This window comes from Amblyraja radiata, chromosome 9, assembly GCF_010909765.2.
Source record: "Amblyraja radiata isolate CabotCenter1 chromosome 9, sAmbRad1.1.pri, whole genome shotgun sequence".
NCBI lineage: Eukaryota > Metazoa > Chordata > Chondrichthyes > Rajiformes > Rajidae > Amblyraja > Amblyraja radiata.
In genome coordinates, this window is record NC_045964.1 from 65234914 (window position 1) to 65251090 (window position 16177).

The following is a 16177-nucleotide window of genomic DNA, read 5'->3' on the forward strand; positions in this document are numbered from 1 at the left end:
GTAAGAGATATTAAAATATGCTTTAGTAGTAAGGGCCACCTCATGTGGCAAAAATAGATGTTGACATAATTCAAGGAAGAGCAGTTTTTTTTTGCTGCCTTGGTCAGGAATTAAACATTGCACACAGCTCTTAGCACTTTTGTCTTGTAACGTGTATCAGACAGCTAAGTTCACCCAATGACGGGTATTAAATAAATTGCTCATAAAATATGCAATTTGTATTAGATGTGCATTGGATGGAAATTGTCTTGAGCTTAGATATGGGAATACTTTACTGAACTGAATACAAAAAAAAAGATCACTGTACATCTGTACATGTGATAATAAAGAATCGTTGACCATTGGGGAAATTATGTTAGGCCACTTGTATCAAACTTTGTTTACCACAGCATACTTTATTGAAGGTTTCAGTTTTCAACACTTTAAGCATTATATACATGTAGAGAAAACTGCAACAAAGTGCACAGAAAAAGAACCAGATATATACACTACCTGTAAAATTCAGAAACTGAAGTAAATTACAAAGTATGAAGATGATTATTGCAATCGACGACATCCAGTCCATGCTGACGTTTCTGAAATACATAAATGCTACAAGAATAAATTAACAATGTTATTTTTCAAAGCAGCAGTAATTTATACATGAAAAATAATAATCCTAATTTAATAACATAAATTGAGGGTGCTCCACAATCTCATGCAGTTGGTAGTGAAAAACTTTAGTGAGTTTGTGGAAGTCCATATTTTGTGATTGATGCTGCCTCCTTCCTACATTTCTATTGAAGTTTTTGCATGGTGAGGATTATGTCACTGTGCATCTAGATGGATGGAATTGAGACTGCACTTCAGGGAGCAAGTGTTTTGCCGTTAGGGGGGGGAGAGAATATGGCGAGTTCACTTGACTTGAGCTCCCTGTGGCAGACAGCTGGAAGAATCCTCTGTACTTCATGCCATGAGCGTAAATCCCGGGGGGGGGGGGATGGGGACACACACATCCCCTCCATGTTTTGAGAGGTGGGGGACAACCCCGCCCCATGTTTTGTAATCTGGATTTTGAAATTCGGTGAAAAGAAAATCCGTTAAAAATCTCCGCTTTCGGTGAGTCAATGGGGGTGGGACTGATGATTAAGGGCGCCGACTGGACGAGAGAGACGTCGGTCAGCAGGCAGTGGGGGGGGGGGATATGATGAAGCAGCGCGATGATTGGAGGAGGGAGTTGTCGGTCAGAGACGGAAGTAGGGGGGTGGGACTGAGGATAGAGCGCGGTGATTGGAGGAGGGAGATATCCTGGTGGTGCAAAGATCATAGAGCGGAGTTTGAATTGGCCCGTTCACGGGGCCTTTCATCGGTGATTGAGTAATTTGTAATTTATTTAATACCCGTCATTGGGTGAACTTAGCTGTCTGATACAAAGGTTCAAAGGTTCAAAGGTTATTTATTGGTCACATACACCTAGGTGTAGTGAAATGCTTCTTGCCAATGCAGCACATAAAGAAAGAATACAGACATAACATTAATAAGAGATTTAAACATAAAGAACATCCCCCCACAATGGCTCCCACCATGAGGGAAGGCACAAAGTCCAGTCCCCAACCCCAGTTCACCCATAGTCGAGCCAATTGAGGCCTCCACAGTTGCCTCTACGGAGGCCCGATGTTCCTGGCCGTTCTTTCGCCGGGTGATGGTGCTCCGGCGTCAGGAGAATCCTCGCAGCGGCTTGGGACACCTGGAACGGCCGCTTCCGTACTGGAGGCCGCGGCTTCCAAAGCCAACAAGGCCGCGCCGGTTGGAGCTCCACTACTGGCGATCTCGTCGCGAGATCCCAGGCTCCCGGTGTAAAGTCAGCGCCGCCGCCCGCAGCCGGCCACTCCACAGTCCCGCAGCTCCGCGATGTTATTCCCGGCGGTCTTCAGCTCACCGGAGCTCCAGCGCGGCGACCCAGGCAAGGCATCGCCCACTCCACGATAGCGCTCCAGCGCTGTGCCGCCGCCGAAGCCGTGGTTCTGGGCGGACCCCGTCAGGAAACACCGCTCCAGGCCCGCTGGTAGGCCGCGAGGACGGGTCGAAACTGCAGCCCGGAGAAAAGCTGCCTCTCCGACCAGGTAGGGACCCTGAAAGGTAGTTTCCCCCTTCCCCCTACACACAACAATGGCCATTAATTTACAGCAATTGAACACTAAATTCCTTCCATTTCGCTTATAAATTAATGTTAATGAGATTTAAAAATCATGTTTTATTGTGAATTCTTTGTGAATGTTATTTGGACACTTAGGCTATTTAAAAATGTTAATCTTTTCTTAAGAAATGGATAGATGTTTAGATCTAGTAATTGAAGTTTGGAATTAGCTACAATTGGGTAACTAACTAATTTTACTTCGGAGTCACGTGAGTGACTAGGTGAAGAACCCCGCCAGGACGCATGCCTGTCATATCGCTACACGCATTGCAACGAGTCACAGCAGGGGGAACGACGTTCCCCTTAGCGGCAGAATTTAAAAGCCGGGAACAGCAGGTAAGGAGACTGTGCGTTCTTTCCACTTACTTTATCACAGGTGGAGGCATGGACAGATCCAAGAAAAACAAGAAGGCTGCGAAAAAGCTGGCGGGGGAGAACCGCGGAGTTGCGGGCAGCCAGCAGCGGCCAACGGCACACCAATCTCCCGTAATGGGAACAGCTGTGCCCGACTTCGCCCCCGCACCGGCCAAATCAACACCGCGGCCGGGCGGTAAAGCGAAGCAAAAAACTGACAAGAGTCGTTGACTCCGATGAGTCCGACTTTGAACAGCCGCGAGCGGCCAGTGCCCGTGAGCATTGGGGCCGGTTGGAGCGGCTTGAGGAGCAGGAGCAGCCGCGAGCGGCCAGTGCCCGAGAGCATTGGAGCCGGTTGGAGCAGCTTGAGGAACAGGAGCAGCCGCGAGTGGCCAGTGCCCGAGAGCATTGGAGCCAGTTGGAGCGGCTGTTGGAGCAAATACTCCAAAGTGGCAGGTTCCGGGAGATGGAGACTAGTCACAGTGGGCAGCTAGTAAGTCCTACAGCAGTACCTCTTGTAGGGCTGCACAGTGCTTCTCCCTCATCAGAGCGGAGTACGGGGGGTCAATTCTGGGCTGACCCTGAAGAGGAGTGTGCAGAACATACTCCTAGTGTGCATGGGGTGCAAGAAAACCTATTGGATATGGTGTCCCAGTTCATTCAACCTGACCAAACTGGCCAAAACCTGGAAGCTAAAATAGCTGCAAGTATCGACTACATGTCATTCAATCAGCTACAAGGACAGGCATTATTGGACACCACAGCAAGACACTTACCACCAGGGAACTGCAAATCACTGAATGTTTCCAGTGTCAACCAGTGTATTTGGAAACATGTCGGAGCATCAATCAGAGCCAGGGACTTGAAACTACAGAAAGTTCTGAAAGTCCTAACAGCGGGAATTACGGCTTTCGCCCGCACAATAAACGAAAAAGACATGACACAAGATCACCAGGATGCACTGGCTTTATTTTGCAACTCCCAATACGAGTTAAATAGTATTAGGAAGAGTGTCATCCAACCGGCTTTAGACCCCAAATTTGCAGGCCTGTGCAAACCTGGAACCTCCAAACCACCAATATTACTATTTGAAGGTGACTTATCCAAGCAGGTAAAAGAATTTGACGAAGAGGCTAAAACCCTGGGGCTCATTAAAGCAACGTCTAAAAACTACTTCGGCCAGAAACAGCACCCCTACGCACCCACCAGTCGGACAAGACAAACTGGTGAAAGCTCGAAGGCCAGGTACACTCAACATCGGTCTTTTTTAGGCCATGGCCCAGACCGGCCTTCCTGGAAAATGTGCAAACCCCCATCACCGACCCAACTACAGACGCAGACACCGGCGCCTCAACGTCCACGGAGGATACCGAAAAAGTAATAAACCTACCACTGGTAACCATGGAGGTAGGTGGGTCTGGTTCCTTACGAATTTAAGGGAGCATGGAGGTTGGTGGGAGATTACACTTCTATCTGGATGCAGGGAATAAGTTAACTACCGACACTTATATTTTAAGCAGTATCCAGGGTTATACCATAGAATTTATACTAAAACATAACCCTCCAGTTCAGCATGTACCAAACCGAATGTTCGTGCTTACAGGCAAAGAAAAATCAAAAGCACACGCTGAACTACAGCGGCTTTATAAAAAAGGAGTAATTGAGAAAACCCAACACGAATCACAGGAATTCGTGTCCAATATCTTTATCAAAACAAGAAAGATGGTGGTTGCCGCATCATCATACATTTGACTAATTTGAATACTTTCGTACAATATATTCATTTCAAGATGGAAACCTTTGTTACTGCTAAGCAATTGATTTCCAAAGGTTACTACATGGCAAGCATCGATTTAAAAGATGCTTACTATACAGTACCCATAAGAGATGACCACAGATGTTATTTAAAATTCAACTGGATGGGTCAGCGTTGGCAGTACAGGGCACTACCTAATGGCCTAACATCAGCCCCCAGGCTGTTCACTAAAATTTTGAAACCAGCCCTAGCATTTCTGCGGAAACAAAAACACATGGTAATAGCATATCTAGATGACATACTTATTGTGGGCAAAACTTTGGAATTGGCTAAACAAACGGTAACAGCCACAAAACAATTATTTGAAAAACTGGGGTTTATCATCCATCCAGTTAAATCTAAATTAATGCCTTCAACCACAATGGATTATCTGGGATTCACCATTAACTCAGTTCACATGTCAGTGACTTTGCCGAAAGAAAAGGTTACAGCCTTAATAGAGGCTTGCAGCAAAATCATTGACATCACTAAACCATCCATCAGACTGGTAGCAAGAATAATTGGCAAAATAGTGGCTGCGTTTCCAGCCACACAATTCGGACCTTTACATTATCAAAATTTACAGAGGGCTAAAATACGAGCACTCAAAATTAATGGTGATCATTTTGACAGACCAATGAAGCTGCCAACAAAGGCCATAATGGAACTAAAATGGTGGAAAGATAACATTAGGCATTGTTCCAATCCAATCATTATCAGCAACACGTCTATGGTACAGGTGCACAACCTTTTATCCGAAGATCCAAATAACGAAAACCTCCGAATAGCGGCCATTTTTTCGGTCCTTGAAGAAAGGTCCTTGAAAACGTTCACCAAGGGCGGCCCGCAGAGGTGACAGCGGAACCTCCGGTCGGTCCTCGAAGAAAGGGGAACTAAATCCCCATTCATAAAAGAGAAGGCGAGGCTATATTATGCGGGAGGGTTAATAATTGACAATATGCTGCTGCCTGCCCGCTGAGTTAAAAAGCTCCCACGGTAGACTCACGATACACAGTGTATCGTGAGTCTTGCGTGGGAACTTTTTAACTCAGCGGGGCAGGCAGCAGCAGATTTTCGCTCCCTTCAGTTTCACCTCACCTACACCCCTCTGCTTCCCGGCCATGTGTGTGACCCCTTCCCTCCCCTCTCCAGCTCCCCGCCCATTGCACCGGCGTGGGGGCTTTGCACTGTCTTCACGTCGGCGATTGCAGCAGGACCGTGCCAGTCACCGGAGACGTCAGGATCAACGGGACACCGACCCCCAGGCCCACCGCAAGCACGGAGATCCCAGAGACCCACAGCCAGCAGCAGCGCAGCCCCGTTCCAACTCCAGAGGAAAACTGCAAACTGGCCGGAGACGTCAGAACCACCAGAAGCCGTTCCCCGAGCTGCGCCCCCTCATCGGGACACCGACCACCAGGCCCACTGCAAGCACGGAGATCCCAGAGACCCACAGCCAACAGCAGCCCAGCCCAGCCCCGCTCCAACTACAGAGGAACCTGGGTTGGGGATGACGGGGCGTAGCTCAGGGCGTCATAGGGGCCCATCGGGGAGCGGGTTCCTGTTGGTCCTGATGTCTCCGGCCACCTGCCATCCTCCGGGAACTGTACCGCCCTTGCAGGAGAATGGGGTTGTTTGCAGTTGCAGAGGGAGGGGGCAAGGGCGGTACAATTCCCAGTCTCAGCTCCTGTCCAGGGGGGTGGCCGGAGACGTCAGGACCAACGGGACACCGACCCCCAGACCCACTGCAAGCACGGAGATCCCAGAGACCTACAGCCAGCAGCAACTCCAGCCCAGCCCCGCTCCAACTCCAGAGGAACACGTAGGGGCAGAAGCTGATGGTGTGCAAGGTACGTCTTGTTCTTGGGGTGGCGGATGAGGGGGCGCAGCTCGGGTTGTGGGCAAACTGCCACTTGTCGCCGTAGCGGCCCATCGGGGAGCGGATTCCTCTGGAGTTGGAGGGGGAGAGGGGTATTGTGCTATTTGATCGCCCCCTGCTACCCCAGGGACAGGGAGACACAGCGGCTTTTTAGACTGGTGGGCAATCACTTCCAAAGTTCTGCCCACACAGTCAGTACACCTCTCCTACACTGCATTTCATACAAACATTTATTCTGCAAGAAAAAACTACATTGAAGACCCAAACTCGCGACCGAGTTTACTGCCGGGATCAAGGCGCAAACTCGCGACCTTGCGGATATGAGCCGAGCACTCTACCACTGAGCCAGCCTTTAAAATCTACGCTAAAAAATTTCCATTCCGAAGACCGACAAATTCTGAATTACGAAAAGTGTCTGGTCCCAAGGCTTTCGGATAAAAGGTTGTGCACCTGTACTACAAACTGATGCCAGTGCACTTGGTTGGGGTGCTACCAATTCCATCTCCAGCTGTGGAGGGAGATGGAATGCACAGGAGGCATCATTATTACAAACACTGGGCATAAACTACCTGGAAATGTTAAGTGCATTCCATGGCCTTAAGTCATATTGTTCTGGGTTATATCACCAGCATGTTAGACTACAAATTGACAACACCACCGTGGTAGCATATATCAACCATATGGGTGGAAACAAATCGACATCATGTGACAATCTGGCCAACACAATTTGGCAATGGTGTATCCAGAGAGATATTTGGATATCAGCTACCTACTTACCAGGTAAACTAAATTTAGTGGCAGACACCAGGTCATGCAAATTCAATGAAAACACCGAATGGATGTTGGATAAAAATGTATTTGCTGAAATTACAGCATGGTATGGAACACCAGATATCGATCTATTCGCATCCAGGCTCAATCACCAGTTATCGAACTATGTTTCATGGGAACCAGACCCTGGGGCAGCGGCAACAGATGCATTTTCGCTGCATTGGGGGAAATTGTTTATTTATGCATTCCCTCCTTTCTGCCTCATCAGTCGGGTATTAAGGAAAATACAGCAAGACTCTGCGTCTGGTATTTTGATAGTACCCGATTGGCCTACTCAACCATGGTTCCCTGTGATACTCGACATGGTATTAGAACCACGCATCACCATCCATCTTAGACCTAATTTACTGGTTCATCCCGTAACAAGGGAAAGTCACCCATGTCATAATTATATAAACCTATTAATTTGTAGAGTTTGAAAGCACCTCTACTACACCTGGGACTGACGGACCGAACAGTGGATATTATTTCAGTGGCCCACAGACAGTCCACCAAAAAACAGTACTTGGTGTACATCAAGAAATGGGAAATGTACTGTCACAACAACAACATCACCCTCAGATCTATGAACATCCCGTCTGTTCTGGAATTCCTGGCAAGCCTCCATTACGATGAGAGGCTCAGTCATAGTGCCATCAACTGCGCCAGAAGTGCTCTGTCAACATACCTGTGGCAAGGAACAGAGCGGCATTCTGTTGGGACACACCCCCTGGTAACTAAACTCATGAGGGGCATTTTTAATGTTAATCCCCCAAGAACCAGGTACTCCCAAATATGGGATGTGAGCATTGTACTGACCATGTTAAGAAACTGGTCTCCAGCTACAGCTCTGTCCCTACAGAAACTGACTATGAAAACAGTCATGCTGATGGCCTTGGTCACGGCACAAAGGGTCCAGTCGTTACAGAAACTAAGGCTGGACAACAGGACTACTTCATCTGGAAATTTAACTTTTCACATCAATGAATTAGTCAAACAGAACAGACAGGGGTCAGCAGGCCTAAAAATAGAATTCAGGGCCTACCCGACAATGATCGACTCTGTATTGTAACACACTTGCTATTATATATGGAGTATACTAAGATCATCAGAGGCAAAGAAATGGCACTTTTAATCAGCTACAAACAGCCACACAAAAAAGTGACAGTCCAGACCATCTAGAGATGGCTAAAACAGGTCCTAATAAAGGCTGGAGTAGACACTAACATTTTTAAATCTCACTCCACCAGGGCTGCAGCTACATCGGCAGCTATGAAGTTGGATGTTCCTATGGACCAAATCCTCAAGACAGCAGGATGGTCAACGGAGAAAACTTTCCAACGATTTTATAACAAACCAGTAATTGAACCTGGAACATTTGCAGAAACAATTTTAAGTTCTGTGATATAATTTTACCCCATAAATAGGGGCAATAATTGGTGTTAATATATTTATCGTTGTTTTTTCAATATCGTATTGATGTCTAATAATGTTAACACTATTCTCCCCATAATCAAGGCAGACGTGATGCATGGACTCGTTTCCATGGCATGGAATCAGAGCTTTAAAATCTTCACGTAGTCACTCACGTGACTCCGAAGTAAAATAGTAAGATTAAACGAGAACTTACCAGTTCGAAGTTTGATCATTATTTTATGAGGAGTACGTTGAGGGAATACGTGCCCTCCGCTCCCACCCTTGATCATATACTCAACTGGTATCTTCTTCTCTGATCTTACTATGTTTAGTCATTACAGTTATCTGTGATTTCACACCGCTGCTTTGAAGAATGACACGCATGCGTCCTGGCGGGGTTCTTCACGTATTCCCTCAACGTACTCCTCATAAAATAATGATCAAACTTCGAACTGGTAAGTTCTCGTTTAATCTTACTATTATATGCTTTAATTTCAGGTCATCCAAGTAAGATTGTTTCTGAAGAAGGGTTTTGGCCCGAAACGTCACCTATTTCCTTCGCTCCATAGATGCTGCTGCACCCGCTGAGTTTCTCCAGCATTTTTGTGCACATAAGATTGTCTCATATTTGTTTCAGAATGCTTCAATCTATCTATATTACTAAAACTCTGATCTTGACCGCTTTTGGCCCACTGTGCTGCGATTTCCGACAGAACGCCGCCACCTATGGCCGTCATTTTTGGCGACCTCGCTCAGAGCCCCCTCCGCCTTACGGGTGCGGAGGATTTTTCCCATCGATGACAAATCAGAGATATTAATGGTTTTTTTTTAAATCACCATTCTCTCTGCTGCCCCTGCTGGAGGGAGGGGGAGGGACTATAAAACCAGGAAATGGTGTGCCTCACTCAGTCTCTGCAAGATGGATGAAGCCAAGGGTCACATCTCTCTGAGCTCTGAATAACACTGAACAAATGTCTACACAACTGTGAGCCCTTTAATGTGGTTTGAAAATGAAAATATGGTTTGTTTGAAGTAAAAAGGCACTGCCTTCAAATGGTTGTTTGGGTGATTTGGCTTCAAGTTGAAAGGCACTACTTACTGCAAATAGTGGCTTGGGAGCTTTGGCTTGAAGTTGAAAGGCACTACTTACTGCAAATGGTGGCTTGGGAGTTGGTTTGAAGTTGAAAGGCACAACACTGCAAATGGTGGCTTGGGAGCTTTGGCTTGAAGTTGAAAGGCACTACTTACTGCAAATGGTGGCTGGGGTGCTTTGGCTTGAAGTTGAAAGGCACTACTTACTGCAAATGGTGGCTTGGGAGCTTTGGCTTGAAGTTGAAAGGCACTACTTACTGCAAATGGTGGCTTGGGTGCTTTGGCTTGAAGTTTAAAGGCATTACTTACTGCAAATGGTGGCTTGGGTGCTTTGCTTGAAGTTGAAAGGCACTACTTACTGCAAATGGTGGCTTGGGTGTTTTGGCTTGAAGTTGAAAGGGACTTCTTACTGCAAATGGTGGCTTGGGTGCTTTGGCTTGAAGGTGCAAGAAACTACTTACTGCAACTGGTGGCATGAGGTTGAAAGGCACTACTTACTGCAAATAGTGGCTTGGGAGCTTTGGCTTGAAGTTGAAAGGCACTACTTACTGCAAATGGTGGCTTGGGAGCTTTGGCTTGAAGTTGAAAGGCACTACTTACTGCAAATGGTGGCTTGGGTGCTTTGGCTTGAAGTTTAAAGGCATTACTTACTGCAAATGGTGGCTTGGGTGCTTTGCTTGAAGTTGAAAGGCACTACTTACTGCAAATGGTGGCTTGGGTGTTTTGGCTTGAAGTTGAAAGGGACTTCTTACTGCAAATGGTGGCTTGGGTGCTTTGGCTTGAAGGTGCAAGAAACTACTTACTGCAACTGGTGGCATGAGGTTGAAAGGCACTACTTACTGCAAATGGTGGCTTGGGTGCTTTGGCTTGAAGTTGAAAGTCACTACTTACTGCAAATGGTGGCGGGTACTTTGCTTGAAGTTGAAAGGCACTACTTACTGCAAATGGTGGCTTGGGTGCTTTGGCTTGAAGTTGAAAGGCACTACTTACTGCAAATGGTGGCTTGGGTGCTTTGGCTTGATGTTGAAAGGCACTACTTACTGCAAATGGTGGCTTGCGTGCTTTGGCTTGAAGTTGAAAGGCACTATTTACTGCAAATGGCGGCTTGGGTGCTTTGGCTTGAAGTTGAAAGGCACTACTTATTGCAAATCGTGGCTTGGGTGCTTTGGCTTGAAGTTGAAAGGCACTACTTACTGCAAATGGTGGCTTGGGTGCTTTGGCTTGATGTTGAAAGGCACTACTTACTGCAAATGGTGGCTTGCGTGCTTTGGCTTGAAGTTGAAAGGCACTATTAACTGCAAATGGCAGCTTGGGTGCTTTGGCTTGAAGTTGAAAGGCACTACTTACTGCAAATCGTGGCTTGGGTGCTTTGCTTGAGGTTGAAAGGCACTACTTACTGCAAATGGTGGCTTGGGTGCTTTGGCTTTAAGTTGAAAGGCACTACTTATTGCAAATGGTGGCTTGGGTGTTTTGGCTTGAAGTTGAAAGGCACTACTTACTGCAAATGGTGGCATGAAGTTGAAAGGCACTATTTACTGCAAATGGTGGCTTGGGTGCTTTGGCTTGAAGTTGAAAGGCACTACTTACTGCAAATGGTGGCTTAGGTGCTGTGGCTTGAAGTTGAAAGGCACTACTTACTGCAAATAGTTGCTTGGGTGCTTTGGTTTGACGTTGAAAGGCACTGCCAATGGCGGCTTAGGTGCTTTGGCTTGAAGTTAAAAGGTACTACTGCAAATGCACTTACTTCCTGTTAGCACCCTATATTGATTTTAGATAAAACGCTACCACTTACGGCTGTGAGTTTTGGCCATCTTACTCAGTCCCCCTCCGCTGAGCGGGTGCAGAGAATTCTTCCCATCAATGAAAAATAAAAGTGTTATTAGTGTTTAAAAAATGCTGAGAATCTCTCTCCTGTCAATCATGCCATGAAAGTCACACCTTTTCCGGTGAGAGGGGGAGGGGTTATGAAACCCGGAAGTGTGGGTGTGGCTCAGTCTCTGCATGATGGGGAAGGGAGAGGTCACGACTCTGTCTGAGCTGTGAATCAACTGAACACACTGAATGTCTACTGAATTGTGAGTTTGGTGTTTTGTCTGGTTTTATGGTGGTTTCACCCTGCATGAAATGGTATGAAGCTGCATTTGAATTAGGTGGCCTTGCACCCTGCTTGAAATGGAATGAAACTGCACGAATTTGGTGGCCTTGCACCCTGCTTGAAGTGGAATGAAACTGCACTTGAATTTGGCGGCCTTGCATCTTGCTTGAAGTGGTATGAAACTGCACTTGAATGAATGAATACGTTTATTGTCATTGCACAATACTGTGCAACGAAATTCCATTGCATCTCCTCCAGTTAAAAAATACAAACACGACAACCATTGACACATATGTACACTTATTAGTAAAAATAATAAATAAGGAAAGACATTCTTGCCATAGAGGGAGTACAGAGAAGGTTCACCAGACTGATTCCTGGGATGTCAGGACTTTCATGTGAAGAAAGACTGGATAGACTCGGTTTGTACTCACTAGAATTTAGAAGATTGAGGGGGGATCTTATAGAAACTTACAAAATTCTTAAGGGGTTGGACAGGCTAGATGCAGGAAGATTGTTCCCGATGTTGGGGAAGTCCAGAACAAGGGGTCACAGTTTAAGGATAAATGGGAAATCTTTTAGGACCGAGATGAGGAAAACTTTTTTCCCACAGAGAGTGGTGAATCTCTGGAATTCTCTGCCGCAGAAGGTAGTTGAGGCCAGTTCATTGGCTATATTTAAGAGGGAGTTAGATGGGGCCCTTGTGGCTAAAGGGATCAGGGGGTATGGAGAGAAGGCAGGTACAGGATACTGAGTTGGATGATCAGCCATGATCATATTGAATGGCGGTGCAGGCTCAAAGGGCCGAATGGCCTACTCCTGCACCTATTTTCTATGTTTCTAAGTATTTTAAAAGAATTTAAAAAGAATGTTGCATTTCTTGGAATTACATTTTGCTTCCCCAGTGTTCTCTGTTGGAATTAAGTTATTTTATCGCACATGGGTAGAAACTATTTTTTAGTCTTCCGGTGCGAGCCTTCAGAGACCTGAATCGCCTCCCAGAGGGTAGCAGAGTGAAAAGGTGGTTGGCAAGGTGCGATGTGTCCTGCTTGATGTTTGTGGCCCGGCGCAAGCATCGGGCCCTATATATATCATCCAAGGAGGGCAGTTGAGTGTTTGTAATGCTCTGTGCAGTTTTTATAACTCTCTGCAGCGCCCTCATCTCAGCCACAGTGCAGCTAGCAAACCACACCAGGATGCCATAGGAGAGGATACTTTCCACGGCGCATCGGTAGAAGGACATCAGCAGCGGCTGTGAGACGTTTGCTCTCCGCAGAGACCTCAGGAAATACAGCCGCTGCTGTGACTTCTTCACGAGAGTGACGGTGTTCATTTGCCATTTGAGGTCCTGGGAGATGTTTATTCCCAGGAACTTAAAGCCAGTGACTCTCTCCACCATGTCTCCTTTGATGTATAAAGGAGCAGGTTCCTCTCTCTTCTTCCTCCTGAAGTCAACAACCTTTTTTTTTGTCTTTGATGGGTTGAGTACCAGGTTGTTTTTGGTACACCAGACAGTCAGTTTATGGACTTCATCTCTGTAGGCAGACTCGTCGTTGTTGTTTATCAGTCCCACCACAGTCGCGTCGTCCGCAAACTTGATGATCCTGTTTGTACTGTGTGTTGGTGTACAGTCATAAGTGTATATTGTATACAAGATGGGACTCAACACACAACCTTGTGGCGCTCCTGTGCTGAGCGTCAGGACTGGGGAGTAATTGGACCCTATCCTGACAGTCTGTGGGCGGTCTGTTAAGAAGTCTTTAATCCATCTGCATGTGTTTGCATTAACACCCAGATCAGACAGTTTGTCCACCATTGTGCTGGGGATGATGGTATTAAATGCAGAACTAAAATCTACAAATAACATCCTCACATATGAGCCAGGGCGCTCCAGATGTGTCAGTGCAGAATGTAGAGCTATGTTGATGGCATCCTCCGTTGACCAGTTACCAAAAACCCCCCATATTAATTTGGTGGCCTTGCACCCTGCCGAAAGTGGTATGAAACTGTACTTGAATTTGGTGGCCTTGGATCCAGTTTGAAGTGGTATGAAACTGCACTTTAATTTGGTGGCCTTGCACCCTGCTTGAAGTGGTAAGAAACTGCACTTGAATTTGGTGGCCTTGCACCCTGCTTAAAATGGAATTTCAAGGAATAGTCATGAGTCAACTGCCAGCCCACCAGCCGTGAGTGAGCTGCCAGCAGATCAGGCTTGAGGGACTGAGCTGCCAACCCAAGAACCCATACCAGCACTCCAGATAGCCCCCCCCCACCCCACTGGCCACCAATATTGGAATTGGTGGAGAGGTGGAATATTGCGTCGGGGGACCAGCCCTCCTGTGTGAAAATGGGACCCAACGGGTCCCACTTAGTCTAGTAATAACTGAACATTTCTTTCAGTTATCTTAATTTTTAAGAAAGTTATGGCCATTTCACTGTCCTCGATCACAGCTTTTGTGTTAAGCCAATGGAAAATCAATAGGGAACAAGGTGCTAATTTACGAGTATGAAAATGGCCATAACTTTTTTAATACTGAAGATATGAAAGTGAATTAGGTGTCAAATTAAACTTATTTTTTGTGCTTTATCTGATGGATAAATTGCAGACTTGATTTTTTTAAATCTCAAAATTTTGTAACATTACTACTTCAAGAAAAACCCAGCTGCTTTTATGCACGGCATTGACGTTTTCTGGCATACAATGTTTCACTGGAGCAATATCACAAGCAAACAAACACAACTGTTCCTGCCAGAAATATACATGCTTAAGGACAACTTTGAAATTAACAGCAGCACACGTGCTTATTATGGAGGGTACACAAAAAAGCTGGAGAAACTCAGCGGGTGCAGCAGCATCTATGGAGCGAAGGAAATAGGCAACGTTTCGGGCCGAAACCCTTCTTCAGATTATTATTATGGGGGGGTTTTTGGTAACTGTTCAATAGGTGTGATAAAGCAGTGGATGTAAAACTGTGTAACAAAAGCCAACTGATGCAAGACTTGGGGTCTCACAAAATAAGAGCGTAGGTTCGTTGCAATTTAAAAAATTGATTTGAGGAAACAATGATGAGGAGGCGAATCGGAAAGATTGCGGGATATAGTTTTAAACACACGAGCGGAACCTGAGAATTAGGAAAGAAGCAAAATAAAACAACGCAGAGAGAGTTCAATACGAAGTAGAAGACAGGGAGGTTTGAGATAGCGGAAGATTAAGATAAAATGTGTAGGATGGAACTACAGATGCTGGTTTATACCGAAGAGAGATTCAAAATGCTGGAGCAACTCAGCGGGTCAGGCAACATCTCTGTAGAGAAGGAATGATGTCTCAGTCTGAAGGGTCTCGACCTGAAGCGTTACCCACCCAGAGATGCTGCCTATTCCGCTGAGTTGCTCCAGCAATTTTGTGTCTATTTGACAGATAAAGGTGAGCGGGACGGGAGGGAGGCGGACGCGGTAGCAATGGCGAGTCGAGGGGGGTTGAAGGCCCAGACGCCGCGGTTGGTATGGTGGTATTTACCGTCTAATTACACGGTGACTCCGAGCGGCTTTTTGGTCCGCCGTTAGCGATGCACAAGAAGACAACCCGCCGCCCTGTCCACCGCCGCCGACCGTTGGTCACCGTTTGAAGCGGCCGCGCGGCGCGAGCTTCCCGCCTTCCCGCTAAGATGGCGGCTCCTTCCTCGTGAGGTTCTACCCTGGGTTCACAGACACCACGATGGAAAAGTTCAGCCGAGCTCAAGTTTAATCCTGAGGTGAAAAAATGACCCTGAGTTTAGAATGCATGAAAATAACTTGGTAGAGATGTTCAGATTAGCTCTTCCACTTGTCCCCACCTTCTACTGAGGTTCTGCCCTGGGATAAGACACCGCGATGGAAAGGTTCAGCCGAGTTCAAGTTTAATCCTGAGGTGAAAAATTACCCTGAGTTTAGAGATATCTTGGTTGGGACATCCTGGTGAGCTCTTTAGACAGAGGTATGTGAATCTGTGGAATTCTTTGCCACAGAAGGCTATGGAGACCAGGTCAGTGGATATTTTTATGGCAGAGATAGATAGATTCTTGATTAGTACAGGTGTCAGAGGTTAGAAACATAGAAAATAGGTGCAGGAGTAGGCCATTCTGCCCTTTGAGCCTGCACCGCCATTCAAAATGATCATGGCTGATCATCCAACTCAGTATATCCGGTACCTGCCTTCCCTCCATACCCACTGATCCCCTTAGCCACAAGGGCCACATCTAACTCCCTCTTAAATATAGCCAATGAACTGGCATCAACTACCTTCTGTGGCAGAGAATTCCAGAGATTCACCACTCTCTGTGTGATAATGTTTTTCTCATCTCAGTCCTAAAAGACTTCCCCTTTATCCTTAAAATGTGACCCATTGTTCTGGGCTTCCCCAACATCGGGAACAATCTTCCTGCATCTAGCCTGTCCAACCCCTTAAGAATTTTGTACGTTTCTATAAGATCCCCCCTCAATCTTCTAAATTCTAGCGAGTACAAGCCGAGTCTATCCAGCCTTTCTTCATATGAAAGTCCTGACATCCCAGGAATCAGTCTG

General features: G+C 46.4%; 1 long non-coding RNA gene across 1 annotated transcript; it reads right to left on the reverse strand.

Annotated features, from left to right (window-relative positions):
• Positions 1 to 383: 383 nt before the first annotated feature.
• LOC116977356 lies at positions 384 to 15462 on the reverse strand. The gene is made up of 3 exons (XR_004413205.1): positions 15451 to 15462; positions 15135 to 15292; positions 384 to 575 (listed from the first exon to the last, which is right to left on the reverse strand). It is a non-coding gene; the product is annotated as an uncharacterized LOC116977356 (long non-coding RNA).
• Positions 15463 to 16177: the final 715 nt, after the last annotated feature.